The following is a 25,288-nucleotide window of genomic DNA, read 5'->3' on the forward strand; positions in this document are numbered from 1 at the left end:
TGCAATAATTGTGACTACAACCAATGCAAGTCAGCATCTCACTGCAAAATATAGTCTTAATCACCTAGGGGACTGGGAAATTAAGGAACACAGCCAGTATATGAGAGAGGCAGGGCTTGAACCCAGGTCTTACTGGCGCTGGGGCCAGCTTTTGTTCCATTCCCCAAATGGCTACTCAAAGGATCAAACTAAGGGCTCTTAATGAAAAACTTCAATGTAGTGAGACCAGAAGCTGAAAAACCTCAGTTCCAACAATCTTGGGACTTAGGGACTCAGTCTTAGGACTTCTGTAAACTTGGGTTTGCGGAACAGTCACAGCCAGTAATGCATAAAGCAAAAGAAGTTTTTAATGTCCTGTTCAGCTCCAACCAATGAAGGTATAACACCTAAGTGACTAAGGTGTGTGTGAGTTTGCTCACTGCCTTTCAATATTCCCTCCTGGAATGTTGCAATAGTTTTCTAATTAGTCTCCATTCATCCAGCTTCTCTTCTTCTCTAATTCATCCTTCACAGAGCTACTAAATTTATATTATAATCTGTATAATTTTTACCATGCTCCTCCCCTCTTCAAGAAGCTTCCGTGGCTCCCTATTACCTTTAGGGTAAAACATGAACTCCTTTGTTTGGTATTTAAGGCCCTGAACAGGCTGGCTCCAACACTTCTTTCCATGCTGAATACACATTACCTTACTTTTACATACCAGCCAAACTGACCATATTCAGCATTCTATCTTCCATCTCTGTGACTTTGACCCATGCCTAAAATGTTTGTTCTCCTCACCTCCCTCTCCTGCAATTATTAGAAACTCTGAAGCCTCAGCCCAACAGGACTGGCTCAAGTCAATGTTTAGTGCTTACCAGTACCTGAAGTTGCTTTTGGTTTATCTTGTATAACCTTGCATTTGTTTATTTATGTACATGAATATGTAATGAAAGAGAGATTAAGAAAAGCAGATGAAACAGTAAGCACTATTCTTCACCTCACCTCTACCCTAGAAGAAGCTACATCCCAGCACCCCTCACCCAAGAGCCTTATGAGTAGCAGTGCCCCTCAGGCCACCAGTCCTTCCTCCAGCTGAACCCTGGGGTGGGAAGGGGAGGATATCCAATTCACACATCCCAGCAGCTGCCTCTTCCCCCAAAGTAGCCCTTTATCTCCCTAGCAATCATCACCATTGAAGTCCTAGAAAAGAAGGATCTTGCCACAACCAACCTTAACACAGAAATGATTCCATATCAACAACTGAAGGTTACTGAATACTGGAGTGCTTTGCCATTCCCTTCTCCAGCTCATTTTACAGAGGAGGAAACTGAGGCAAACAGAGTTAAGTGACTTGCCCAGAGTGAATGTTTTCCCCTCAAAGATACAACCACTTGGGTACCACAACCTGCTCATCTGTTCTGTGACCAGTTTCTTTCCTGGTGAGATCAAGGTCAGCTGATTCAAGAATGCAAAAGAAGAAGAGGCTGGAGTCCTGTCCACAGGCCAAATCCAGAATGGTGACTGGACCTTCCAGACCCTTGTGATGCTGGAAATAACCCCCCAAAGTGAATATGTCTTTACTTGTCATGTGGACCACATCAACTTGCAGAGCCCTGTCACCGTAGATTGGAGTAAGAGTCAATTCCCCAAGTCCTGGTCCCCACGCTCCTTAGTTATGGAAGACTATAGACCTTTAGAGTGAATATTCTGTCCCTATTTCCGGAAAACTCACACATCCACTCCCCTCTCTCCAACATAAACCCTGAGCTCCTGGGAGATCTCTATTCCAGGGCAGAGCTCCTGAAGAATCCTGGTCCTCTCCTTTTCTTTTCTTTTTTTTATTTTAACAATTGGTTTTTGTTTTGTTTTTGTTTTTTAGTGAGGCAATTGGGGTTAAGTAACTTGCCCAGGGTCACACAGCTAGTAAGTGTTAAGTGTCTGAGGCCAGATTTGAACTCAGGTCCTCCTGACTCCAGGGCCGGTGTTCTATCCACTGTGCCACCTAGCTGCCCCTTTTTTTATTTTAAAATTATTTTTTTTTGGTCCTTTCCTTTTCAAGAGATGTAAAAGAGTCCAGTTATTTTCTTGATTAGCCTTCAATCACAGGAACTGATCCCTTTTCAGGGGTTCTGGATTGAACCTTTAGAGTCCCTGTGCAGAGAAGCTAGTATCTGAAATCAGCAGGTTAAAAATCCTCCCCTAATTCCTGATTCTAAAAAGGGTCCTTTCTATATCCCTACTTCCCTCCCAGAAGCTCCCTCAATCCTTTCCAAACCTCCTGCCACAGGACAGGCTCCAAGACTGTTAGCAGAGACCCTAAGGTAGAGTAGATGGATGTGGACTGACCTCAAGCTCTTTCCCCAGGAGCACAGTCTGAATCTGCCTGGACTAAGATGTCGACTGGAGTTGGGGATTTGGTGCTTGGACTGATTTTACCTAGAGTGGGATTTGTCATCTGCCTCATAAATTTGAAAGTTAAAGGAAGGGGGCTACAGCTCACCATTTGGGAGAAGCAATTATTTTATTATTATTATTATTTTTTTTTTAGTGAGGCATTTGGGGTTAAGTGTCTTGCCCAGGGTCACACAGCTAGTAAGTGTTAAGTGTCTGAGGCCGGATTTGAACTCAGGTACTCCTGAATCCAGGGCCGGTGCTTTATCCACTGCGCCACCTAGCTGCCCCAGAGAAGAGATTCTTAAATAAGGTTCTAGACTCTGGGCTCTGATTGTAGCTTCCTTCTGTGTTGATCCCAGGGAGGGAACTAAACCGATGAAGTCAAACTTCAGGCCTTAAGGAACTATTAAAACCTGACCTCCCAGAACCACCCCAGAAGAACCAGGCACCTGAGAAAGAAAGAGAGAAGAGGCTCTTCCTATCTCTTTTCAAGCTCCTTGCAGCCATCAATGGCCTCCTTTCCAAGAGTTCTGTGGAGCCACAGAATCCAGACACTCCTAGATCTCTCCTAATGCCAAATCCAGTCTTTTCTCCCCACTAGATTACATTACACTTCTGGTATAGATGTATTCCTGTCTGACCTTAGAAAAAGAAATGAACAATTTCCAGCTCCTCCCCTTTTCACTGAGGCCTCCTAGAGAAGTTTCTCTTGATCCACGGCCTAATGTCTCTTCCTTTTCTTTCCCCCTATTTTCTTGCCCTCCTTCTTTCCTTTCTAGCATTTCAATAATAATGAAGATGAGGATGAAGCTGATGCCTTAGTTTCTCCATCATGATTTATATTTACAGGGATGCTGAAAACCTGGGAAGCTTGCTGCTACCCACATATACATAAAGGCAAGAATTTGAGATAAAGGTTTTAGACAGAGGGCAAGGAATTAAAGGTGACTTTTGTGGTTCCTGTTGTTCTTGTCTCCCCCAACATTATTTTTCATGGGAGACCCAAAGGACTTTGGAGTGGCTGAGGGAAAATACTGGAAAATACAGACAGCTTCTATTGGGTTTCTTTTTCCTGGACTAAAAATAGTTTTGGGGCCATGGGGGTCAAATAGAAGTTACTAGGTCTTTTTAACCCTAAATAAGATGAATGCATGTGAAAAGAATTCAGATCCCATTAGCAGAAGGAAGTAGGAGAGGATTCTGGGAAGATGGAGTAGGTCAGAAAAATTTCAGCTCATCAAATTTCCTCCACAAAAAAAGACAGAACATCACTTCAGAGTACCAGAAATAAACTAGGGGTAAAGCAGATGTCCTCCTAAGACAATCTGAGAAGACCCCAGGAAAGAACCGACCTCCTGAGGCCAAGGTTCAGTCTGAATGAAGTGCAAACACCTGGAGGCTGACTGCAAAATCAACAAACAACAAACCCTGGAGGCAGCTGGGTAGAGAGGCAGCCTCAGCCTTAAAAACTTTCATCTCGCTGACAGTATTGGGGTCTGAAGGTTGAGTAGAAGAAGATTCATTTGATCCTTACAACAACCTTATGTGGTAGGTGCTATTATTCTTATTTTGTAGTTGAGGAAACTGAGAAAGACAAAAGCACCGAGGAAAAAGTTGGAATGCCAAAGTAGGTAACAAGTAAACTTGTCTGTCTAGAATAGAGAAGATAGCAAGGGAAGCAATGTGAAATAAGTTTGGGTAGACTGGAACGAGGTTGTAAAGGATTTTAAATACTTAGCTGAGTAATTTGGATTTTGCTTTAGAGACAATGGAGAATGCTTTCAGAAGCTTAACAAATGGCAGGAAAGAATCCAATTAGGAGATTGTTCTAATAGGTGAGCAGTGTTGGCACAGTGGATAAAGCACTGGATTCAGGAGGACCTGAGTTCAAATTTCACCTCAGACACTTGACACTTACTAGCTGTGTGACCTTGGACAAGTCACTTAACCCTCATTGCCCAGCAAAAAATAAAAACAAAAACAAAAAAACACACACACACAAATAGGTGAGGATCTGAACTAATGTTATTGTGACTGTCATGTGAGTGGAAAGCAGAAAATAGACCGAAGAGATATTTTGTGTGTAGAACTGACAAAATGTGGCAACCTGTTAGATATGGAATGGAGGTGAGAAAGAGGAAGAATTAAAATTGACCCCAAAGTTTCAAAGTAAGCAAGTAAGTGAGTAAGAAGGAAATGAGAAATTTTAGAGGCAATACAGGCTTAGGAGAAAAGATTTAGTCTTATTTTGAACATGTTGAATTTAAGTTGTATATGACATATCCCATTAGGTAGTTAAATAATATTGGATGGAGCACAAGAAAGAGATGAGGGCTGAATATATAAATTTGGGGTTCATCTGCTTTGTTGTTGCTGTTGTGTCATTCGGTTATATCTGACTTTAAGTCCATGGGGTTTTCTTGGCAAAGTTACTGGAGTAGTTTTCCATTTCCTCCCTTAGCGTGTTCCCATACTACAGATGAAGAACTAAAAAGAACAGAAGTAAGGTGATTTGCCCAGGGTCACATAGCTAGTAAGTGTCTGAGGCTGGATTTGAACTCATATATTCCTGACTTTAGACATATCTGCTTAAAAGTAATAATTAAACTTCTGGGAAACTTAAGAGATCTTTAAGAGAGATCAGGCATAGATGAAGAACATAGAACATAGAACCTAGAACATAGTGTTAAGGGCTAAAATTCTAGCTAGTCTGTCTAAAATATCTAATGAATGGTCGCCAATAAATTATAAGTTTTAGCAAGAGTTAGACGTTAAGCATTTATTAAGGAGAATAAGAATTTGGCAAAGAGAGAGAGAAAGGCCTATATTCATCTATCATCTATCTATCTATTAAAGGGAGAGCAAATTTCTCGCTCCCTTCTCCACCAAGCGTCCTCAGTCAGAGTGCCAGGTTCTTCCTTCTTCCTCCCACTAGCAAATGTCACTTCCTGACGCCAAAGAAAAGACGCATGTTTTTGCCCTCAAAGACCTTCACCTCATGGGTGGAGCTCTTCTACAGTAAGTCTCCAGCAGGTGGCATCATTCCAATCGTTACAGTAGCCTCAAAGTATATCCATAATTAGGAAATGGGATATGGATGATGATCTAGGAAAAGAAATTGAGAAGGAGCTTTGACTGATCTGACTGATGGGAGACAAACCTAGAAAGAAAAGTTTCATGAAAACCCAGGTAGGAGAGAATATTTAGGAGGAAAGAGTGGTCAACAATACCAAAAGCTTCAGAGATGTAAACTGAGCCATTAGACTTGCCAATTAAGAGACCCTTAGTAATCTTGGAGAGAACAGTTTTGATTTGAAACAATAAGTGGGAAATAAGGAAGCATATATAAATGTGTTGTTCAGTCATTCTCAGTCATTCCAACTCTGTGACTCCATTTGGGGTTTTCTTGCCAAAGATACTGGAGTGATTTGCCATTTCCTTCTCCAGCTCATTTTATAGACAAGGAAACTTAGACAAACAGGATTGAGTGACTTACCCAGGGTCACACAGTTAACAAGTGTCTGAAACCACATTTGAATTCAGATCTTAATGACTCCAGACATAGGCAACACTATATAGAAATTTGACTGTGAAATAGAAGATATATAGATGAAAATATATGTATAGGTATATAGACACACACACACACACACACACATATATATATATATATACATACATATACACACACAAATGAAACAACATCTTTGGCAGCTGCAGGGTCATAAAAGGTGTGGAGGTAGGGTTTGTTTGTTTGTTTGTTTTTTAAGAATGAGGGAGATATGAGTATATTTGTAGACAGCATGGAAAGGGCCACCAAATTAGGAGACATTGAATATGAGCTAGGGATGAGGATGATTGTGAAGGCAAGCTCCTGAAGGGAAGTGAGCAAAGAGTAGAGTCAAGGGCAAAAGTACATAAGGTGATCTTCATAAGGAGGAAGCCTTCTTGAGAGACTGACACAAGGAAGGAGAGAATGAGACACAATGATGGAAAATAGGGAAGAATATGGAACTCATAACTATGGTATCCATATATTCAGTAGCTTTGAGGTGAATTTTTCCACAGAGAAGGAAAGCAGGGAAAGGTGTCTGAAGGTTATGAGAGAAGAGAAGGGTTAGAATAGCAGATGTGAGGCATGAGCTAGAAAGTCAGTCATGGGATAAAATAGAAAGATTGCCTTGTGGTATTGAGGGGTCAAAATTAGAGAACAAGTTTACATTTGTTCTTGACCCAGTCAGCACATTTGTGTCGTCTTCAGTGGCATTCAGCTACCATGGAATAGGAGCAGGGAAAGTATAGGATAAGGTTTTGTCTGGGCATGAGTGCTGCTAGGACAGGGGGCAAGAGGTTGAAGAGCAGGTGGCAGCATGTTGTTGAGTTAGTTAACTATAGGGTTAGGAAAGTGGAGGAAAATGAGGACAGGGCAAGGGTTGCAAGTTGCATTCCTATTGCCTCATTCAACCAACTGCATTTCTCGTGTCAGACAAGAGATCTCTGGGTTTTAAAAATGTGGAGCTACAGAGATTGGCAGGGAAGGCAAAAAGAGAAGGTATTTTTAGCCCTAGATAATTGTACTGGGAACTAGTTGAAGTTCCCATCCAAATAGCCCTTGCATGGCTTGGGCCACCAGGAGCAGAAAAGGAGATCCTACAAGATATTCCTGAAAGTCATAGTAATTGGCTGTCAGAGCAGCCTCCACACTACCACAAGCTACCCATATACAGCAAGGATGCTATTATTATAGGAAGAAAGGACAGAAGATTACCAGTAGCAGCAAGACCACTCTGGAACTCAAACAGAAGACCTGAGTTTGAACAGAAGCTGTCATTCATTTAAAAAACATTTATTAAGAATTTACAGTGGGGCAGCTAGGTGGCGCAGTGGATAGAGCACTGGCCCTGGAGTCAGGAGTACCTGGGTTCAAATCCGGCCTCAGACACTTAACACTTACTAGCTGTGTGACCCTAGGCAAGTCACTTAACCCCAATTGCCTCACCAAAAAACAAAACCAAAAAAAAGAATTTACCATGTAAAAGTCACATGAGAAAGACAACTAAGAAGCAGGGCCTGACCCATGGAGCTTAGATTCTACTGGAAGGAAGCATGAGAGAGAGAGAGAGAGAGAGAGAAAGTAATATACACACAGAAAAAGAGAGATAAATCAATTCAAAACATAGATGAAGTAAATAGGAAGTGATTTGAGGTAAGAGAATATTAACAGCTAGAGAGTGGGGGACATAGACCTCTTTTGAGCTAAGCCTTGATCCCAGGCAGCAGAGATAAGGAGGGAGTATGTTCCAGGACCTGGGCAAAGGCATGGAAGAAGGAAATAAAATATTCTCTATAGGGAATAGCAATATTAGTCAAGCGTGGCTTAAACATAGAGTGCATGGGGATGATTTATATGGAATTAGTCTGTACAGATAGGTTGAAGGCAGATTTTGAAGGGCTTTAAATATCAGGGTAGTTTGTACTTTATCCTAGAAGCATTAACAGTGTTCATGAGGAGGAGAGTGACCCTAAACCTGTGCTTTAGGAATATCTATTTGACACCTGTGTGGATTGGAGAAGAGAGAGAAATATGGGTTGGAGAAGGAAGAAACTGAATTTCTGGGAGACATTAGGTGGGAGATATTGTTTCTGAACCAAGGTGGCAACCACGTGAACAGAGAGAAGGGAATTGATGCAAAAGATATGGCACTTAACTGGGTATAGGAAGTTTTGCTCTATCACTTACTAGGTGTATAACCTTGAGGAGACATTCCAACTTTATGAGACTCCATTTCCAACAAACTCAATGAGTTGTCGTGAGATTATAACAGGTCTGAAATTGCTTTGGAAGCCATATATCATGATATAAATGTGAACTTGTATCTCATAATCATCATCATCATAGTCTGTGCTGTCAAGGTTATTGTTGGGGGCTCTTAGGTTTGTGCTATGGGAAGTCCATTTCTGTACCAACATCTGTCATCTGGAACTGTCCATATGAAAGGAACCACCTGACCAGAGGCCATCTTCTCCTCTCTCTTCAGGGTCAGAAGTACCCACTTTGGACCAGTTCTGGCTTCCTTAAATCTTGATCCAGGGAAAATGTTAAATAAAGCTGATATCATCATGGTCTCTCTTCTACTGCTGATCACACAGCCCAAAGGTAGGAGCTTCTTTCCCACTTTTTATTCTTCCATTTATTCTTTGTGGACATACAAGTCCTGAATTGTGTATTTTAAACTTTACAAAGTAACTTGACACACCTTCCTTCCTCATACTAAGAGAGTACTTAGTCCAACTTTAGAAGACAAGAAAAATAAATTGTGAAGTTGCTGCCAAAGTAACTCCTGGCAAGGAATGAAAGAGCAAAGATTGAAAAGAGATCCTAAGAGATGAACTTGGAGGTTTCAGTAGCTGCCTTGCATTGAAGATAATGTCCACTCTTCAAAGAGTGGGCTAATTCAATAATAATAATAATAAATAATGATAACATTTATATAATGCTTACTATGTGCCAGGCACTGTGATGAGGGCTTTATAATTATTGTGTCATTTGATCTTCATAACAACCCTGAAGTTAAGTGTTACTATTATCCCCATTTTACAGATGAGGAAACTGAGACAAACAGAGGTTAAGTGACTTACCCAGCATCACACAGCTAGTGCTGAAATCAGATTTAAATTCAGTTCTTCCTGACTCCAAGTCTGGAGCTCTATCTACTGTGCCACTTGGCTGCCACCTTTACACAGTTATGAAAAGGAAACAATATTACTTATATCACCAATCTCACAAGGTTATTTGGAAGAAAAATGCCTTTATAAACATGAAAGCACTATGTGAATATGAGTATAAGAAGGAGTATCCCATGAGATTCTCCCTAAAGCTTGCTCAGTGTCACCCTTCTTGGTTCTGACCAACAACGTGAGAGCTTTAGGGTCAGCTTCATAGGGTTGCTCTCATTATTTAAATTATTATCCCTCTTACCCAAGGGACTTGGGGTTCGTGGATAGCTTTCAGGGCATCTGAAATTGAATCTTTGTTTCAATATATTTGATAATTTATAATCTTATATATTTTATTTTTTTTTATTTAAAAATATCATTTTGAGAAAAGGTCCAGAGCCTTCTGATTACACTGACTACCAAGGAGATCTATGACGCAGAAAAGGTTTAGAATCCCTGCTCTAACATACTTACCAGTGACCTCAACATCAGATCACTCTTTTATCTCCCTTGGTGCCTTCTGGAACTAGGTTTGTGTACTTCAAAAAGAACTTTACTAGAAACTAGGGGACATAAAGTAATCAATCAATCAATTAACAAGCATTTATTAAGAAATGCCTACTGGGTACCAGGCAATTATCTAGGTGCTGAGAATACAGAGACAATAAATAAGACAATTTCTACTTGCATGGAGCTCACATTCTTAGTGGGGTTAAAGAAAAATAAACCTACCAATTTTATTTTTTTAATTTTAATTATTTTATTTTCCTCAATTACATGTAAAAACAATTGTTGACATCCATTTTTTAAACTTTGAGTTCCAAATTTTCTCCTGTTCTCTCCCCCTCCCTTTGAGAAGGCAATCAATTCAGTATAGGTTATACATGTGTAGTCAAGTAAAACATTTCCATATTAGTCTTGTTGTGAAAGAAAACAGAAAAAAAAAAACCTCAATAAAATAAAGCTTAAAAAATTCTTCAATCTGTATTCAGACACCATCAGATTTTTTTTTTGGAGATAGCTAGCATTTTTCATCATAAGTCCTTCAGAGTTGTCTGGGATCATTGTATTGCTGAAAATAGCTAAGTCATTTTTAGGAGGTTATCGATTTCTGTTTTACCCTCTGGTTCTAGAATATCAGGGAAATTTTCCTCAATAATTTCTTGAAAGATGACATCTAGGCTCTTTTTTTTTAATCATGTCTTTCAGGTGGTCCAATAATTTTTTTTTTTTTTTGGCAAGGCAATTGGGGCTAAGTGACTTGCCCAGGGTCACACAGGCAGTAAGTGTCAAGTGTCTGAGGCCAGATCTGAACTCAGGTACTCCTGAATCCAGGGCTGGTGCTTTATCCACTGTGCCACCTAGCTACCCCAGTCCAATAATTTTTAAATGACCTCTCCTGGCTCTATTTTCTAGGTCAGTTATTTTTCCAGTGAGATATTTCACGTTGTCTTCTATTTTTTCATTCTTTTGGTTTTGTTTTATTTTTTCTTGATTTCTCATAAGTTCATTAGCTTTCATTTGCTCAATTCTAATTTTTATGGAATTATTTTCTTCAGTTAGCTTTTGTACTTTCTTTTCCATTTGGGCAATTCTACTCTTTAAGGAGTATTTTTTTTCTTCAGTGGATTTTTGTGCCTCTTTTTTCATTTGGCCCAATCCTGATTTTAAGGCATTCTTCTCCTGATTGGCTTTTTGTACCTCTTTTACCATTTGTACTAGTCTGTTTTTCAAGTGTTACTTTCTTCAGTAATTTTTTGTGTCTTCTTTGCCAAACTGTTTTCTTACATCACTCACATTTCTCTTCCCATTATTTCCTCTACCTCTCTTACTTTATTTTCCAAGTCTTTTTTGAGCCCTTCCATGGCCTGAGATCAATTCATGTTTTTCTTGGAGGCTTTGGATGTAGGAACTTTGACTAAGTATCTTCTTCTGAGGATGTGTTTTGATCTTCCTTGTCACCATAGAAACTTTCTATGGTCAGAATTTTTCTGTTGTTTGCTCATTTTCCCAACCTACTTCTTGACTTTTAACTCTTTGTGAAAGTAGGGCTCTGCTTCCAGAGTGAAGAGCACACTGTCCCAAACTTCATGAGATTTGTGAAGCTGTTTTCAGGTATACTTCTAGGGACCTATAGGTTTTCAGTTCTTCCAAGGTTCTATGATCTAAGGAGAGGTGTGTTTACTATTCTCCTGGCCTGTGCTCTGGTCTGTAAGCAACCACAAGCCCTCTTTTCTTCTCTGGAACTATGAGGAGGGTCCCTGTTCCACTCTGGCCACAAGCTCTGGTGTGCTAGTGCTCCTCCCTGTCCTGGGACTGCTACCCAGGACCACAAGCTACAAGCAAAGCAACAGAGTCCTACCTCAGTGCCAGCAATGAGACCTCTGTAATCTCCTTCTGACCAGTTGTGCAACCCCCTTACCATCTGTGGGCTGGGAGTTCCAGAAGAAGCCACTGCCACTGCTAATCTAGTGGTTCCCAAGACCTGCTCCTGGTCTGCAGGGGCCTGGTCTGTGCTGGCACTGCTTGTGCTGCATTGTGTCCCACTTTCAACCCACTACAGAAGATCTTTTCTGCCCTTCTAAGTTGTCTTTGGCTAGTCAGGCAATTGAGGTTAGGTGATTTGCCCAGGGTCACATAGCTACTAAGTGTCAAGTGTCTGAGGCCGGATTTGAACTCAGGACCTCCTGAATCCAGGGCTGGTGCTCTATCCACTGTGCCACCTAGCTGTCCCTAGCAAACATTTATCTTTTAAAACTGTTATTGATATGTTGGTAATCTATTTTGTTTTGTTTTTAATTTTCACTGATATTTCTTATTTTTATATCACCTAAATTTCCAAAAATATCTCCCTATTCCCTCCCAGAGAGCTATCCCTTATAACAACAACAACAACAACAAAATACAAAATGAAAAAGAAGCAGTTCAATAAAACTAACACATCACCCACGTTGGACTGATGCAAGGCTCCACAATCAAAGCTCTGTATCTCTGAAAAGAAGGACACATTCTTATATGTCTTCTTTGGGGCCAACCAGGGCCATAATTTCACAGTGTTGTCTTGATTTAAAAATTTTTTTTAATTTCCATTTCCATTGTGCTGGTCATTATATAAATTGTTTTACTGTCTTTGAATCAATTCATATAATGCTACCTTGATTCTCTACTATTCTTCATATTGACCATTTCTAACAAAACAATAATATTGCATTGATGTGCCATAATTTATCCAGCCATTCCTCAATGGGCATCTATGTTGTTTCAAGTTCTTTTTTTTTTTTGTTTTTGGTGAGGCAATTGGGGTTAAGTGACTTGCCCAGGGTCACACAGCTAATAAGTGTTAAGTGTCTGAGGCAGGATTTGAACCCAGGTACTCCTGACTCCAGGGCCGGCGCTCTATCCACTGTGCCACCTAGCTGTCCCTCAAGTTCTTGCTAATAACCTTCTGCCTCTTAGAATCTTTTTTGTCTTTCAAGATGCTACTCAAGCACCATCTTCTATGTGAAGCCTTTCCTGAAACTTTCAACCACTAACCACCTTACTCTCAAACTACATTATATTTAACTATATTATATTTGTCTGTAATTTTATCTTTATTCAATATGTGCTTAAATATATTGTTATCTCTTCTGTTAGAATTGCAATAAATCTTTAGAAGTAAGGGTTATTGTATTTGTCCTTATTACCTAGCTCAGTATCTGGTATGTAGTAGGTGCTTAATAAATGTTTATTGATTGATATGTTGTGTATATGAGGCCTTTCATGTTGCTATTGATCTCCTTGGGGTATATGCCTTGCAGTGGGATTTGTGGGTCAAAAGCAAAGACCTTTCAGTTCCTTCTTAGCATGGTTCCAAATTTCAGCAAACATTTATTAAACACCTATAGTTTGCTAGGTGCTTGAGGAGATAAAAAGATGAGCATGATAAAGTCTCTGCCTTTAAGAAGTTTAAAATATAGCAATTAAGATGATATACTCAAATAACTGTAATACTAAGAGATTAATGAAAGATATGAAGATAACACAAATGTTAAGTACTGTCATGAGAGTTATTGGTTTAGTGACTCTTCCAAGCTTTTCAGCTCCCACAAATCCCCTGTCCACATAAGCCCGATCCCATACAGATGCATTTTAGCTTCTGGGAAGTTGTTCCTTATTCTTGAAGAGAACCAATGACATCAGGAGGGTGATGTGTTGACTTGCAAGTGAATTGGATTTAAGTGAGGCAGAGCTGTACAAGTAGTCATCAGCCTCACCCTTTCTTCCAGGGTCATCTGAGTCCAGTGGCGAGATCAGCATTACTGGAGATGACCCCAATATGCAGGAGGTAATATCATGTAAGGAAATAGGGTTTTTTTAGTAGTTTTTTAAAAAAACTTTATTATGCATTTATTATATGCAAGGCACTGTAGGGTTTGAGTTTTAGCTCTGACATTCTATGTGACTGCAACTCTCTAAACCTCTCTGATCCTCAGTTTCCCCATCTGTGGAAATAACATATTGCTTCTGTTATTTAACACATTGCCTGCCTCACTAATTTTGAAGAAAGACATTGCTTAGCACAATTTCAGTAAGAGTCATTGTTGATACTTTCCCTTCCCAGGTTGATTCCTGGGTAGGTGCTAATGAATTGGTAGTGGGGTTGGAGGAAGAAAGGGTGATAAAATATTTCCTTTGGAGACTTGGCTAAATAGTAAACAGGAAGTCAGGTACAACCTCCATATTGTTGTTTGTCCTTCATTCTCCAGGAGGACTATGATATTGGGGTGATGTCATGACTTGCAGTGAATTGGATTTAAGTGAGGGAGGGCTGTGCAAAGTCACCAATCTCACTCTCTTCTTTAGAATCATCTGGGTCCAGTGGCAAGATATATCAGGACTACTGGAGATGACCCTGGATGTTCAAGGCGATTGTAGTTAAGTGACTTGCCAAGGATTACACAGCTAGTAAGTGTTTGGGGTCAAATTTGAACTCAGGTCCCCCCAACTTCAGGGCCAGTGCTCTATCCCTCGTGCCACCTACCCACCCCACATCCTCCCTGATGTTGCTTTTGGATCCACAGAGAAGGAGAAAGCAGACCTAGAGCTCCCTGCACAGTCCACAAGAAAGGTCCCCAAGGGTGCCAAAGCCATCCAGATCAAAGAGATGGTACTAGACTCACCTCCCATATATAGTTCATGGGGATCTTGGGGTTTTTGTTTCAGAGCCATCCCCACTGGCGATGATATCTTCTTGGAAGATTTTGCTCACCATGGGGATCTTCCTGTTAATTGAAGCTATGGCTTTCACATGGAACAAGTACTATAGAAAAGATCATTTGATTTGGACAAAAAAAGTTGACGTGAGGAGAGCTGGGTGACTGGCAGAGAAATGGCTGGGAAATGGTATAGAATGTGGAATGTTGTGAGAACTCGGCTCACTTTGAGCCTCTCTTCTCTCACATTTAAATTTTTTTATTTTGAATTTGAATATCAAATAAAATCAATCTTTCCATATACACTGTATATTGCTTATACAGAATATATGAAAACATGTGTATTCCTTATACTTATGTATATATACTTTGTGGACATGAAACAAATTATGAGTATTATGTAGTCTCAGTGTGTCTGTCTACTTCATCAATAAAATGGGATTGGAAGAGAATAAGTTTTTATTAAGTGCCTATTCCTCAGGCACGGTGCCAGACACTATGCTCTGCACTTTATAAATATTACATCATTTGAGCCTCACAACAACCCTGGAAGGGAGGTGCTATTAGGAAACTGAGTCAAGCAGAAGTTAAGCCACTTATTTAGGGTCACATAGCTAGTAAGTGTCTGAGGCTGGGTTTCACCAAATAATTCCTGTGAAACATTTTCAAGTAGAGTCTAAGTTCTGTGAGGATGGAAACTACATCTTCAGAGTCTTGTAAAGCATCATCCAATCCAATAAATAATAATTTAGTGAATAAAAGTGAAAACATTGTGTCATGAGTTGAGTGAGGTGTTCTCCACCCTTCATCTCAGTTAATTGTAATTACACAAGGCCTAGTCAGCTCTATTGAGTGATTCAATCAATTAGGTGTAAACAAGTCTTTAATCAAATTGGGAGGAGTAAAGTCCTTTCATCATTAGTTGAAATCAGAGGGCCACACAGGACATGTACTGGGACTAGTCCAAGGAGCCTGACACACTCTTCGAGTATGGATGAAACAGTCCAGTGGGCCAGAGAGCTGGCTTCCCACTGGAGCGTTCCATCTGTGAAGTGGTCAAGCTTTGGGAGCATCTAGCCTCTAGAGCACCTTGAGAAGGGAGGCCCTGCTGATGGGGGTGGGCAGTGATGGAAATGGGACCCTGTGCTTTTTGCCAGTTAGCAAATATTGCAAAATGGAAAAGTCTGTACCCATCCTGTGATTCCCACCCAGCAGATACATACCACTCTGCTTCCCTGCACCCTTCACCCAGCTGATAAGAGCTCACCCAACATTCCAAAGTCTGTGAAAGAGAATATCCGAGACATTGCACAGTTTGAGAAGTGATATTGAGCAGGACACTGGAGGGAACATACCACGTGTGCACTGCGGGGCTTTGCAGTCAAGCCCCGGACCTGCCCATGCCCTGTTTCTCTTTCCTTATGTCCTAAGTTTACCTTATGATGATCAACTCTCAAAAAATATACCCGCTTCCTCAGCACCCATTTTTCTGGGGTTTTAAACCTGAAATGCCCCCAAAACACGCAGAGGAGGAGAATTCTGAGAAAAAGTGAAGAATTCCTAAGAGAATGGGAGGAAGGAATCCCACAGACTCTCGAGAAATATGGCAACCGTGACCCCCTGCTATTGCTACTCCATTGCTCTGGCCACATACTCGGTATGTTCCTCTAATAAACACTGTCAAGATGAACAGTGTCCTAGACACTCTCCCACAACAAGGGGACCCAAGGTCTCTGTCCATTGGAGTGGGGGAAGAAGCCCTGAAGGGTGTGTTCTAATAGGGAAGATTGGTTATAAGAGAGGACAATCAGTTCTCCAAGTTTTGAGAGGACTGAACAAGATAAAAAATAATTTAAAAGAAGGTAGGAGAGATTGTGAGATGTACAGAACTATTTTACCAACAAAAAGGATGAAACATAACAAATAAGGAAAGGTGTGACATTTTAATGTCTATAAATCTTCAAGAAGACAATAGATCTTTCCTAGATTTGGGGTGAAGAACCTTTTATTCTGGAGGATAGGGCTTGAGGAGGCTGTGAGAATTAATTATGAACCATGCACACATAAATAGCAACCTTATTTGGTCACATTTAGCAGGAAAAAAATTTAAATCAACAATCAGTAAACATTCATTAATCACTAACTGTTCCAGACATTAAACTATACCCAGGAAATAGAGAGAAAAAGCAAGAATAGTTGCTGGCTTAAAATACAAGATACTAAACTGAGTAAGGCAGCCTTAGAGGGAAAGGTGCTAGCAGTTGGAGTACCTAAGAAACACATTTCTAAAAATTAAGAAGAATTATTAATTGAACACAGCTTTATTAAGAACAACCAATAATTTTTTCTTTTTCTTTTTCTTTTTTTTAGTGAGACAATTGGGGTTAAGTGACTTGCCCAGGGTCACACAGCTAGTAAGTGTTAAGTGTCTGAGGCCAGATCTGAACCCAGGTACTCCTGACTCCAGGGCCAGTGCTCTATCCACTGCGCCACCTAGCTGCCCCTAATAATTATTTTTAATATATTGGCCAGTTAAAGGAGAGAGGTTTGGGGAAATTTAGGAAAGAGTGGAAAGCGATTTAAAAAAAAGACAGGTTAAGAGCATATTCAATCGAAAAGGATGCTTACAAAATGCTAGAGTGAATATGCCAGGGAGAGATCTCCTCTCCTAACAACTAGTGATAGTAGAAGTATTTCTAATTTTTATAAAGAGGGAAAAGAACAAGTTACCTAGGTGTAGGCCACTGGGACCCAACCCAGTTTGCCAGGCCTGTTCACATAAAGATCCAGGCCTGCTGGGAAGAGTCCCTCATCCCAGAATGATAAAGGAGGTCATAGAGGACAAGTCCAGGTGCTTGAAGTGAGAAGAATTTCAGTGTCCATGGCCAAGAGGGCCAAGACCGGCCATGAGAATGTGGAAGACTGGTATAGAAAGATATACAAGGGCAGGGGGCAGCTAGGTGGTGCAGTAGATAGAGAACCGGCCCTGGATTCAGGAGGACCTGAGTTCAAATCCGGCCTCAGACACTTAACACATACTAGCTGTGTGACCCTGGGCAAGTCACTTAACCCCAATTGCCTAAATTTTAAAAAAAAGAGAGAGATAAAAGAGGATGCCTGAATTAGCATAGGTTGTAGGAGTGAGTAAGATCTCATTGCTCTGTTGCCCACTACCAAGTTCTGGGACACAGAACAAGAGCAGAGAGGTGCAGTTCCAAACATGGGCCCTAGCTCTGTCCTGAGTAAGGGACAATTTCTGGAAGCAAACCATAGCTTAACAACTCAGAGCCCAAGAGTACAGCAGGGCTTATTTCTAGTCTTCAGCCCAGTATGGAAACCTATAGTGGACTAATCAGGGCAGGTGTCCTAGACCAAAAGAGGCTGCTGTTCAGTTATTCTGAATATGCACAGGCTCCAGTGACCAAGTCCAGCACCAATCTAAGTTCATGGTCCCTCCAGATAAATTGATGCCAGGAAGAAAGTTAGGAAGAAAGGATTTTTTTTTTCAGGGCAATGAAGCGTAAGTGACTTGCTCAGGGTCACACAGCTAGTAAGTGTCAAGTGTCTGAGGTCGGATTTGAACTCAGGTCCTCCTGAATCCAGGGCTGGTGCTTTAGCCACTGTGCCACCTAGCTGCCCCCCTTAAGAATACCTTTTCCTTCTTTTTTTTTTTTATGAATACGTTTTCAAAAAACTGTTACGAACCCCCCCAGCCCAGGGTAATTTAATACAGTACTTATAATATTCTTTTTGATTTATCCATGAAATGGTTACAATTAAAACTTTTGTTTCCCAAAGTACCAAATTAAAATTTACATTATATAATAATAAAACATAAAATTTTATTCTACCTATAAAAATTAGCATTTTATGAAGCATTATATAAGAATTAAAAGAAGTAATCTATTTTGTTGATTATAAATAACATTTTTGATGAAATAAGTTGCAACTTTTTCTCTCCATTCTACAAATGTGCAGTGCTACTGGGAGATTCCTTGTCCTTCTCTGTTTACTTTTTTTTTTTTTTGGTGAGGCAACTGGGGTTAAATGACTTGCCCAGGGTCACACAGCTAGTAGGTGTTAAGCATCTGAGGTCGGATTTGAACTCAGATCCTCCTGAAACCAGGCTGGTGCTCTATCCACTGCGCCACCTAGCTGCCCCTGTCTGTCTACTTCTAGAGGTTTCCAGAAGCAGTTCCAGGCAATTAGAATAAACTTGCATATACAGTTGTGCCTTAATGGGACTTGCAGGGCTAGTGACACACTTAGAGAGAAATTGGGGTGTGTTATCAAGCTTCCAGAACTCTGAGCAGCACTCGTTCAAATAGGGAACACAATGCTGGGTTGCCTGGAGAAAAGAGGATCCTAGATTTTAGAGTCAATGCTGGTGATAGAGACCTATTCAAATATGAAAGGGACAGAATATGTCCCTGACTCTTGAATGGATTTTTTTTTTTCCTGAATGGATTATTATATGAGACCAGAGGGTGGTAGGACCTGAGAGGCATGAGAGAGGTGATAGAGTTGGAGCAAACTTGTCTGGCACTGCATTTCAGCTATAAAACAGAGAAAAACTGTGCCCCTTCCATGACAGGAATGCCCTAATTCGCTTCCTTCTTCAATACTTAGATCGAGACTGACAGAAAAAAAGTGTCTAGCAGTGCCACCTTCTGGGAAATTTGTAGAAGTGCAGGTGGAGCCTCAAGGAAGATCCGCTTGCAGACTAACTTGGGGGAGGGGGAGAATCAACAACTCCGAGTGCCTGAAGTTCCTTGGGTTCTCAGGCTAAAGGTGGCTCACTGACTGTTGTGCTTGCTTTCCATCAGCTTTGATTTCAATTTGTCATAGATGGAAAAGGAAGCTTTTCTTGGTTGAATTTCATAAATTATGTGCTTATAAGGAGAGTTGTGATACATTACACAGTACCATATAGCAGGCTCCTTGTTTGCAATACCAGTGCCTGAGGAAAGAGCAGGGGTGAGGCTGGGGCCGGGGGTGAAGAGACCTCAGGAAGAAACCTCGGATCTCAGGACACAAGGCCAGGTAGCAGCCAAGACCTGAGATACCAGGAGACCATTGCTTAAGGAGGCTGCTGCCAGGGGAGGGAACAGAGTGGTGCTGGACCAGGGAGGAACTCATTTTAAATGTAGGAAACTACGGATCTCATCTTCTTCAGTAAAAATAGCTAGTAAGGGGCAGCTAGGTGGCGCAGTGGATAAAGCACCGGCCCTGGATTCGGGAGTATCTGAGTTCAAATTTGACCTCAGACACTAGCTGTGTGACCCTGGGCAAGTCACTTAACCCCCATTGCCCTGCCAAAAAAAAAAAAAAAGCTAGTAGTTGCTCTGTAGTTGCTCCACAAGTGGCTTTCATGTAAGCTATTAGTCGTTGTTAAATAGTGGGAAGAGCAACTCATCCCCAGAGGTCTGTCCCATGTCTATATGGCACAGCCAACAAATCCTAGATCCCCTCAATTCTTGGCTAGAGAACAGAGACACAATAGTCAAAGAACACTGTGGGGGTGAAAGTAAAGACACCCAGGGGCAAAGCCCTGATCACCCTGTCCTAATTACACCATGTAGTAAGGTTCACAGATGTTCTGGATGGGGATAATAACAAGAAGGGAAATTCTGTAAACTATGCTTGGGTGTTTTGTTTCTTGTGAAAATACTGAGGTGAGAGAAGCATTTCTCTATCACTTACTTTACATGAGTCTTTGAGCTACATGGAGAAAGGGAAGAGTAACCAGCAATCAGGTACTTTAGGAAAGAACGGTCAGCTTTCCTGGATTGCAATGACTGGGTTTTGTGACTGGAAAGCAATTGAATGGGGGGTGGGGATTGTATCAGGGGTATGGTAATAAAGGTTTAACAATCACCTTTCTAAAAACCCAGGAAACACTTTTAAATTTAATCTGCATTATTAACAGTTTCTTTATCATTTTCTTAGGTCTAGATAATTAAGACAAAAATAAATCAAACCCTTATTGTGGTCTTTGCCTATTTCCCAGATATAATTACTCACACTGAAAATTTAACGATTGGAGCTGGTTTGGGCTGGCTCCAGCACACCCTCTGGATGGCATAGGATGGAATGTAAGGAGGTGTCAATGGTCAGTCAGATGGGTAAGAGCAGAGTGGCAGAAATATAGAAAAAGAAGCTGAGAAACTTTGTCATGAGGAAGACAGTACACTAGACTCCATTCTGCAATAACTATGGCTATGATCAATGATGTAATCATTTATTAAGCACCTACTATGTACCCGGCACTGACAAAGAAAGAAAATATCCCTATCCTCCAGGAGTTTACATTCTAATAAAGAGGAAATAAGCACATATGGATAAAATACAAATAAACACAGTGTGGTTAAATTGAAGGGAGTTTGGGAAGAAAGGCACTAGTAGTGTGTGTGGGGGGGGGGGGGGGTAGAATCACCAAAGGCTTCATATGGAAAGTAGTACATGAGAGGAGACTTGAAGAAAGAAGAGGATTCTATAGGGGTAGAGCTGAGAAGGGAACGCATTCCAGGCATGAAGGAAAGCCAGTAAAAGGTGTGGAGGTCGGAGATAAGAGTGTCTGTCTCCTGTGAGAAACAGAGAAAAGGCAGTACCCCTCAGGCTACCAGTCCTTCTTCCAAGTGGACCCTGGGGTGAGGAGAAAAGGAAATCCAATGGACACAAGCTCAACAGCGTCTCTTCCTGCAAAGTAACCCTTTATCTCTTTAGCAATCATAACCACAGAAGTCCTAGAAAAGAATGATCTTACCAATACCAACCTTACTACTGAGAAATGATTCAACATCAAAAATTGATAGTTTTATCCATTGAAATGACACTTTAAAAAGATATATTTGCCCAACAGTCTTGGGTCCCCTCCTATGTACTCCAACCAAACTGGACATTTTACTATTCAAAACCACTAGGAATTGTAAGTCTCACTGCAACTTTGTGAGTCTCTTATGAACTGTCTATTTTCCTATTTGATTTGATCACTTAACCTGATACTTTGCACAAAGTAAGTGCTTTTTTTAGACACTAATTCATTGATTTATCCATTCATTTATTTCTTTATTGGGAGGGGGGTCAGCCAAAAAAAATAGAAGCTCCTTATTACCAAGGACCATTTTATTTCCTTTTTTTTTTTATTTATTTTTTGGGGTGAGACAGTTGGGGTTAAGTGACTTGCCCAGGGTCACCCAGCTAGTGAGTGTTAATTGTCTGAGGCTGGATTTGAACTCAGGTCCTCCTGACTCTAGGGCCAGCACTCTATTCACTGAGCCACCTAGCTGCCCCTCCTTTTTTTTTTTTAATCCCCAGAATTTAGTACAGTGCTAAAGCAAATAGTGCTCTTCTCATAAATGTCTGCTGAATGGCTTAATCAGGAATCTCTTCTACTAGAAGTTGAGTCAGCTGGTGGATATATACCCTTATCACCAGAAAGATAAGGTAAGGCATTATTTACAACAGTAAAATGGGGAAGAAAATCTGGATGAGTTTCTGCTGTTCCAACGCTGATTCTTGGAGCTGGGGTGTCAAAGGTTCTAGCCAATCGGTCACAGGAATACAGGTGATAGTGGAATTCCACCTTGGCCTCTATGCTTAACCAGGGGTTGGGATTTTTCTCTTTGTTGAAGTGTCTTCACCTCCTCCTGTTTGGAGCATTTTCATGTAGACTAATAATGAGTCTGGGCCCAGGGCTGTGCTGGAGCCAGCTTCTCCCTCTCAGGGTCAGTGGTTAAGTTTTCAGTGAGCTACAAGTTGAAGAGTCAGCAGATATAATTAAAAATGCTTATTGGATGACATATATAAGTGTGATTTTGAAACTGATGTTAGAATAGGTCACTTGGCAACCCTGTTAATGGCCATGTGCCATCAAGAAAATTTTTTTTTTTGGTGGGGCAACAGGGGTTAAGTGACTTTCCCAGGGACACACAGCTAGTAAGTGTCAAGTGTCTGAGGCTGGATTTGAACTCAGGTCTTCCTGAATCCAGGGCCAGTGCTTTATCCACTGTGCCACCTAGCTACCCCCAAGAAAAAATTTCAATATAAATTGATGGATTTTTTAAATGAAAGTGATATAATGTAGGAGGACTGTATTTGACTATACAAAGACTCAACCCAATCAATGTCTGAATGAAATTCAGGTCTATAAGCCCTAGTTTAAGACATAGCCCTTTGTGCAATTTGGAAACATTGCATGATTCACAATCACCTATACTGTAAAATAATTAGTGATGAGCTACAGATAGGTTTTCAAGTTATTACAAGAGTTGTAAGCTTAAAAAAAAAAAAGCAGCCCCTTAAAAGGAAGTTTCTTTGTAAAACTGTATGACAATATAGGGGAAGAGGACAGGAAAACTATATTCTTTCTTTTCTTTTTTTCTTTTCTTTTTTTTTCCGAGGCAATGAGGGTTAAGTGACTTGGTCAGGGTCACACAGTTAGTAAGTGTCAAGTTTCTGAGTTCAGATTTGAACTCAGGTCCTCCTGAATCCAGGGCTGGTGCTTTATCTATTGTGTCACCTAGCTGTCTCTTAACTATATTATTTCAAAGAACATGGACTTTTTTATGCCAAGGAATTTTGAAGAGTGCTTGAACTAAGAAATTACCATTTTCTTGGTTATAATAATAAAGATTGTAAATATAATCATAAAAATGCACATTTATTTTATAATAAAAAATAACCATAATTATAATAAAATATATTATAATAAAAATAACTTTCAAAATAAATAAATGGAATTTTCAATGTGGGCATTTATGCTTTGGATGTTGGCAAACATAAATCATGGTCTGATTTATTGCTTTGTTCATTTCTGGACTTAAGAAAATTATGAAGAAAAAAGTTTATAATGCAGATTAAGCTTAAAAGTGTATCTTGTGTACATTCCCTCCCACCCAAAGAGGTGGTTGTTAAACATTTGAATACAAGATAATATACAGGACAAATCAGTGGTAACATTCAGGGGGCCAGCTAGGTGGTGCACTGGATAGAGCACTGGTCCTAGAGTCAGGAGGACCTTAGTTCAAATCTCACCTCAGACACTTATGTGACCCTCAACAAGTCACTTAACCCCAATAGCCATCTCCAGTTGTCCTGATATGTATCTTGCCACTGCACCCAAATGGTTCTGAAGGAGAGAGTGAGGTTGGTGACCTTGCACAGCCCTCCCTTAGTTAAATCCAATTCACTGCAAGTCATGACATCATGCCAATGTCATAGTCCTCTTCAAGAATGGACAGGGGGCAGCTAGGTGGCACAGTGGATAAAGCACCGGCCTTGGATTCAGGAGGATCTGAGTTCAAATCCGGCCTCAGACACTTGACACTTACTAGCTGGGTGACCCTGGGCAAGTCACTTAACCCTCATTGCCCTGCTTTAAAAAAAAAAAAATGAAGGACAAACAACATTCAGGATTCAGGGGAAGGGGAATCATATCCAAAATAACTAATAAACGCTTACAACAAATGAAAGTTGATCTATCAAGGTGTACTGAAGGCTTCAAGAGTTATAATTCAAAAACTTTCCTCCCAAAAGTTAAAGTACAACTTAAATAATTGAAGAAATAATTAGAGTTCATGGCTGGAAAATATCTACATAATAAAAATGATTCATTTTTAAATTAATATTGTAAATTTAAATAAATCTAAATTAATTTGTAGCTTTAGTGCTGTAGCAATCAAAGAGGGGATACTTTATAAAGTTAGAGCAAATAATATCAAAACACAATTGGAGAAACAAGAGAATCAATAATCTCCTAATTGCCAAATCTGATATCCTTTTCTCAGTCTCATCGTTCTTAAACTCTGTGTAGTATTTTGCTACTTTTTTTGTTTGTTTGTTTTGTTTGTTTTTTTGTTTTTTGCTGAGGCAATTGGGGTTAAGTGACTTGCCCAGAGTCACACAGCTAGTAAGTATTAAGTGTCTGAGGCCGGATTTGAACTCAGGTCCTCCTGAATCCAGGGCCAGTGCTCTATCCACTGAGCCACCTAGCTGCCCCATATTTTGCTACTTTTGACCAAGCTCTTCTCTCTGGTTTTTGTGACATTACCCTCTCTTTTGGTTCTATCCCTACCTGTCTCCTCTGCATTTATCCCAAGGCTCTGTCCTTGAGCTTCTTTTTTTCTCTCCACCCTCTCTATTTTAGTGACCGCTTCAGTTCTCATGGGTTTAATCACCCAGCCCTAGTCTGTCTCCTGAGCTCCAGTCCTAGCATCATAAACTGCTTATTGGACATTCCAACCTGGATATTCCATAGGCATCCTAAGAGATGAGAGAGCTCAAGCAACAGGTGGTACAGTGAATAAAGCATTGAACTTGGAGTCAAGAAGACCTGAGTTCAGATCCTACCTCAGATACTTATTGTGTGACCTTGGGCAAGTCACTTCACTTCTCTCTGCTTCAGTCTTCTCATCTGTAAAATGGGGATAATAGCACCTACCTTATGGGCTTATTGTGGGGATCAACAATAAGATACATATAAAGCCCTTTGCAAACTTTTTAAATAAGCTTTTTTTGAAGTGTTTCTTTGTTGGAAGAGAACAATAAATGCCTATTGATTGATTATTTGATTTAACATTCACCTTTTACCTAAACTAGTGTTAGATTTCAAAATACTTTCAAATGAGACATACTTGAATATGACTCTGAGGGGTGCTTTTTCACCTTTCTCCTTCCTTATACAGAGATGCAAGCACAAAATATATGTCTTACCGGCCTACAATGGAAATATTACTGAATTCGGTCCAAAGTCTCTGTTACTCAGGATCAACTTTCATTTCTGATTGAGCTGTGGGCACACCCAGTGGGAAGTCATACTGTTCATGTTAAAACCTAGAAGAGTGCTACGGGGCAAGCTAGTTCTGCCCTGACTACTATTGACCTTATTATTTAACCTTGGCTTTTACACCCCTACTGAATCCAGGACTCTGGGAAGAAAACCTTTGGTGCTCTCCTCCTCCCCTTCTGGCTGCTCCACCCTCTGTGCTCCAAGTAGAAG

The 25,288-nt window shown here is 40.4% G+C and overlaps 1 long non-coding RNA gene across 1 annotated transcript; it reads left to right on the plus strand.

The window, feature by feature from the left end:
- The first annotated feature begins 3,796 nt into the window (after nt 1-3,796).
- LOC122752924 lies at nt 3,797-13,422 on the plus strand. Its single transcript, XR_006356226.1, has 3 exons — nt 3,797-3,925; nt 8,416-8,534; nt 13,363-13,422. It is a non-coding gene; the product is annotated as an uncharacterized LOC122752924 (long non-coding RNA).
- The last annotated feature ends 11,866 nt before the right edge of the window (nt 13,423-25,288 follow it).

The sequence above is a fragment of the Dromiciops gliroides genome, chromosome 4 (genome assembly GCF_019393635.1).
Source record: "Dromiciops gliroides isolate mDroGli1 chromosome 4, mDroGli1.pri, whole genome shotgun sequence".
Classification (NCBI taxonomy): Eukaryota; Metazoa; Chordata; class Mammalia; order Microbiotheria; family Microbiotheriidae; genus Dromiciops; species Dromiciops gliroides.